The following is a 5983-nucleotide window of genomic DNA, read 5'->3' on the forward strand; positions in this document are numbered from 1 at the left end:
GGGCCACAGACTTGGGACTCAGGACATTGCCTCCCCAGTGATGGCGGATCTCATCGTGTCTGTCATTGTAATTAGTCCTGTTAGCTTCCACCAGCTTAGCCAAAGTACCTTTTTCTTCCGAGATAACCTGTGTGAAGGTGACAGTGGTGGAGGTCTTCCTGTGGACCAGACGTCCCAGTCTTGCCTTCCCCTTCATAATGCAGTAAGGGACTCCCATTTTACAATAAAAGGCAGGCAAGAAGACAACGAGCTGGAAGAAAGCATTAGCTGAAGAATGTATTTTGACCAAAAGCAGTAAATTTCAAAACTAGCTTGGTAGCAATTGCTCAGGGTTAAAAAGTTCACGGATTTGCACTTCAAGGTTGAATTCAGTGAGAGATTCACATCATTACAAAAAAGCTTTTTAAAACCACGTGTTTATATTTACTGACATAAAAATCCAGGACAAATTGTTGAGTAAAAGAGCAGAAAAAATAATAAACTAAATTACATGTAAAATTGTGTAATCCATTTGAGAATTTCATCACACACCTGGAATGTTTTCCTCCCAGTCACCAAAACGTTGAGTTGAGCCACCTTGCCTGTGATTTCAGGAAACTGTTTACTTCTTCTTTTTTTTTTTTTTCTTTTAGACAGAGTTTTGCTCTTGTTGCCCAGCCTGGAGTGCAATGGTGTGATCTCAGCTCACTGCAACCTCCACCTCCCAGTTTCAAGCGATTCTCCTGCCTCAGCCTCCCAAGTAGCTGGGATTACAGGCATGCACCACCACACCCAGTTAACTTTGTATTTTTAGGAGACAGGGTTTCTCCATGTTGGTCAGGCTGGTCTTGAACTCCTCGCCTCAACTGATCCTCCTGTCTCAGCCTCCCAAACTGTTGAGATTATAGGCATGAGCCACCACACCTGGCCTAGCCTGGAAAAATTTGCACATGATCTAGGAGGTTGCATTAAGTGTCTTTAAAGGTATTTTACATTGTAAGCCATTGCAGCACTTTGGGAGGCTGAGGCAGGCAAATCACCTAAGGTCAGGAATTTGAGATCAGCCTGGCCAACATGGTGAAACCCTGTCTCTACTGAAAATACAAAAAATAGCAAGGCATGGTGGTGGGGGCCTGGAATCCCAGCTACTTAGGAGGCTGAGGCAGGAGAACCCAAGAGGCAGAGGTTGTGCAGTGAGCCGAGATCTCTCACCATTGCACTCCAACCTGGGCAACAAGAGCAAAACTCCATCTTTAAAAAACAACAACAACAACAACAACAACAACAACAAAACGTATTTTACATTCTGGATCCATTCATCCATTCGACAGAAATCAAAACTGGATATTTCAGATACGATTTAGACAAGAAACTGGGATAAGTGGACCGACTCTCCAAGAATAAGTTTTATGCCTGTAGACAAAAGATTGCAAAGTAAAGCTAGGTGCCATGGCTCATGCCTATCATTCCAGCACTTTTGGAGGCTGAGGAGGGCAGATCACTTCAGTCCAGGACTTCGAGACCAGCCTGGGCAACATGACAAAACCCTGTTGAGAGGTGACAACACGCTAGCAGCCCTTGCTCTCGGCCCCTCCTCAGCCTCGGCGTCCACTCTGGCAGTGATTGAGGAGCCCTTCAGCCCGCCACTGCACTGAGGGAGCCCCTCTCTGGGATGGCGGAGGCGGCTCCCTCTGCTTGCCTGGAGGTGTGGAGGGAGAGGCGCGGGTGGGAACCCAAACTGCGCCGCAGGCTCACAAGCCAGCACGAGTTCCAGCGGGCGCAGGCGTGGGCTCAGCGGCCCTGCACTCGGAGCTACCGGCCGGGGCGTGGGCCCAGGGCAGTGAGGGGCTTAGCACCAGGGCCAGCAGCTGCGGAGGTTGCGCCGGGTCCCCCAGCAGTGCAGGGCTACATGCACAGCGCTGGAATTCACGCAGGGCCTCAGCTGCCTCCCTACGGGACAGGGCTCGGGACCTGCAGCCTGCCATGTCTGAGCCCCCCGCCTCTGCAGTGGGCTCCCAGGCAGCCCCAGCCTCCCCGACGGGCACTGCCCCCTGCTCCGTGGCACTGGGTCCCATCAACCACCCCAGGGCTGAGGAGTGCAGGCACTGGGGACTGGCGGGCAGCTCTGCCTGCAGCCCCTATGCTGGATCCACTAGGTGAAGCCAGCTGGGCTCCTGAGTCTAGTGGGGACTTGGAGAACTTTTATGTCTAGCTAAAGGATGGTAAAGGCACCAATCAGCACTCTGTGTCTAGCTCAGGGTTTGTAAATACAATGATCAGTATTCTGTATCTAGCTAACCTAGTGGGGACTTGGAGAACTTTCCTGTCTAGCACTCTGTGACTAGCTAAAGGACTGTGAACGCATCAATCAGCACTCTGTGTCCAGCTCAGGGTTTGTAAATACACCAATCAGTACTCTGTGTCTAGCTCAAGGTTTGTAAATACACCAATCAGCACTCTGTATCTAGCTAACCTAGTGGGGACTTGGAGAATTTTTCTGTCTAGCACTCTGTGTCTAGCTCAGGGATTGTAAATGCACCAATCAGCACCCTATCAAAACAGTCCAATCAGCGCTCTGTAAAATGGACCAATCAGCTCTCTGTAAAATGGACCAATCAGCAGGATGTGGGTGGGGCCAGATAAGGGAATAAGATCAGGCGGCCCTAGCCAGCCTGCAGCAACATGCTCGGGTACCTTTTCACAGTGTGGAAGCTTTGTTATTTCGCTCTAAAATAAATCTTACTGCTCCTCACTCTTTGGATCCACGCTACCTTTAAGAGCTATAACACCCACTGCAAAGGTCTGCAGCGTCTCTCCTGAAGTCAGCGAGACCACGAACCCACCAGAAGGATAAAACTGCGGACACATCTGAACATCTGAAGGAAGAAACTATGGACACAGCATCTTTAAGAACTGTAACACTCACCGCGAGGGTCTGCAGCTTCATTCTTCAAGTCAGCGAGACCAAAAACCCACCAATTCCAGACACACCAAGTATACAAAATATATACAAAAATGGACCTGTAGTCCCATCTTGGGAGGCTGAGGTGGGAGGATCATTCTAGCCCAGGAGGTTGAGGATACATTCACCTGAGACTGTGACATTGCACTCCACACACTCCAGCATGAGTGACAGAGCTACACTCTATCTAAAAAAAAATTTAAAAAAATTTAAAAAAAATTGCAAAATAAGTATACCGTTGTTTAAATTTTAAATGAAGTGTTTCAATGTATATCATATTTTGTTATTTTCCATATGAACTCATTTCTTCAATAGCTAAACATTTACGATTCCCTAACATGTAAAATAAATATACACAGCTTCTAAAAACATGGTAGAAGGCCAGGCACAGTGACTCACCTGTAATCCCAGCACTTGGGGAAGCCAAGGTGGAAGCATTACTTGACCCCAAGAGTTTGAGACCAACCTGGGCCACACAGGAGGACCCTGACTCTACAAAACAATTCTTAAATACGCTTAGCATGGCGGCATACACCTGTAGTCCCAGCTACTTGGGAGGCTGAAGTGAAAGGATCACTTGAGCCCAGGAGTTCGAGGCTGCAGTGAGCTATGATTATGCCACTGCACTCTAGCCTGGGTGACAGAGTGAGATCCTGTCTCAAAAAAAATAAATAAATAAATAAAAAATAAAAAAAGGTAGGAAAAATGACTGATATGGTAAAATACTGATAATACATTCAAGTGAAAAGGAAGATTAGAACAAAATGTCCAGTACATTCACATCTTAGAAAAGTATGCCTTTGTTACATATGGCTAAATAGAAATCCAGCAGGAGTATACTACAAAATCCTAACAATTCTTCCCAGACATGAACTAAGAAAATTTTATTTTCTTCCTTTTGTTTTCCTAGGATTTTCCAAATCTTCTAAAACTAAGATTACTTTTATTTCTTCATTCTTCCCCCCCTGCCCCGAAACACAGTCTCACTCACTGTTACCCAGGCTTAAGTGCAGTGGTGCGATCTTGGCTCACTGCAACCTTTGCCTCCCAGGATCAAGCGATTCTTCTGCCTCAACCTCCAAAGTAGCTGGGATTACAGACATGCACCACCACGCCCAACTAATTTTTATATTTTTGGTAGAGACGAGGTTTCACCATGTTGGCTAGGCTGGTCTTGAACTCCTGGTCTCAAGTGATCCGCCTGCCTCAGCCTCCCCAAGTGCTGGGATTACAGGCATGAACCGCTATGTCTGGCCTAAGACCCTTTTTATAATCAGAAGAAATATTGCTTAAGTTTTTGTTAGTCTTTCAAATTCTTGTGGAAATGCCACTAAATGGATAATCAAAAAATGATTGTGTCAGAAAAGGCCTTTGAGGCTACATGAGCCCATGGAGGTCACTCAGTGAGACGAAAACTCAGTTTCTGTGGTGAATAGACTACAGTGACACAGAATAAACCTGGACATGACTGAATTTCCGCTGCAGGGTAAACCACAGAGGAGCGCACAGCACCCCTGTCACCCAGGGGTGGAAGGGCACCAAGGAGGAAGGGAGGCAGGGCAGAGCTGGGGGGAAGCTCTGGTAAGGTCAAAGACTGGGTTGATCCTGTTCAGATTTCTGACTTCTTTCTGCTCATTCTCTATCAGAGCTGCTCACACTGTCTCCTTTTCTCAGACCCTAGGGCCTAGGCGACAAAATGTTATTTAACGAGAGATCAGGGTGCACAGGACAAGCAACTGTGTTAAAAGGTGCTGTATCCTAGAACCACAGGGGACTCACAGTGGTTTCATTCCATCAAATACATTCTTTTTGGCTGGTGTAAATATAGGATTTGATGAAAAGGGTCCTAAGTTCAAATGACAGGATTTGATAAGAAGACATAGATACAACAGTTAATTTAGTTTCTGAGATAGGGTATCCCTCTGTTCCCAGACTGGAGTGCAGTGGCACCATCACGGCTCACTGCAATCTCGACCTCCCAGGTTCAAGTGATCCTCCCACCTTAGCTTTCTGAGTAGCTGGGACTACAGGCGCTATCACCACACCCGGCTGTGTGTGTGTGTGTGTGTGTGCGCGCGCGTGTGTGTGTGGAGATGGGATCTCTCTATGTTGCCCAGGCTAGTCTTGAACTACTGGACTCAAAACGATCTTTTTACTTGGATCTCCCAAAATGCTGGAATTGCAGGTATGAGCCATCATGCGCGGTCTTGAATTCTTAAAGTTACCTGTACCACATGTGAATAGAGTTTGTGAACTCTGCAGGAACTTTAAGTCATAATCGGCATCCACCTGAGAACCTCATAGCAGAGTAAGGCTTTTGCAGGAATCTCAGCCAGCCTAGTAAATATTCACGAAACGCTCACTCTTTTCCAGGCCCTGTGCTGTGTACAAAGATGCAGATTCCTTAGTAGTTGTCGATATCCCACTAACTATGATCATTTGAGTAGAAGGTGCTTGGAGATGAGGGGTCATCAACTCCAATATCTAATTCAGACAATGTCCACCCCCAGCCCATCTGGCACCAACCCCCTAGGCACTCTAAGACATTGTTGCCAATTCTCTCTGAGCAACACTTGAGAAACATAGTCCCTGATAAACAACAGCAGAAAGCTACACTGCAAGCCAAGCTAAATCAATTCCAATTGTAAATTTTCCAATTGTTTGACAACGAAAAAATACACAATTTAAATAATACCAGGAACAGGCTGGGCAGTGGCTCATGCCTGTAACCCACAGCATCTTGGAAGGCAGAGGTGGGCAGATGACTTGAGGTCAGGAGGTCGAGACCAGCCTGGCTAACATGGCAAAACCTGGTCTCTACTAAAAAAAATACAAAAATTAGCTGAGGGTGGTGGCATGCGCCTGTAATCCTGGTTACTCAGGAGGCTGAGGCCTGAGAATCACTTGAAACCAGGAAGCGGAGGTTTCATTGAGCTGAGATTGTGCTGCTGCACTCCAGCCTGGGTGACAGAGTGAGACCCTGTCTCCAATAAATAAATAAATAAATAATTCCTAGAGTGAAGAGCTTTAAAAACAGATGTA

At 46.7% G+C, this 5983-nt stretch overlaps 1 non-coding gene across 1 annotated transcript; it reads right to left on the bottom strand.

Annotated features, from left to right (window-relative positions):
* Positions 1–321: 321 nt before the first annotated feature.
* Positions 322–394, bottom strand: LOC112619885. Its single transcript, XR_003118368.1, has one exon. It is a non-coding gene; the product is annotated as a small nucleolar RNA SNORD36 (small nucleolar RNA).
* Between the last annotated feature and the right edge of the window lie 5589 nt (positions 395–5983).

The sequence above is a fragment of the Theropithecus gelada genome, chromosome 2, assembly GCF_003255815.1.
Source record: "Theropithecus gelada isolate Dixy chromosome 2, Tgel_1.0, whole genome shotgun sequence".
NCBI classification, from domain to species: Eukaryota; Metazoa; Chordata; class Mammalia; order Primates; family Cercopithecidae; genus Theropithecus; species Theropithecus gelada.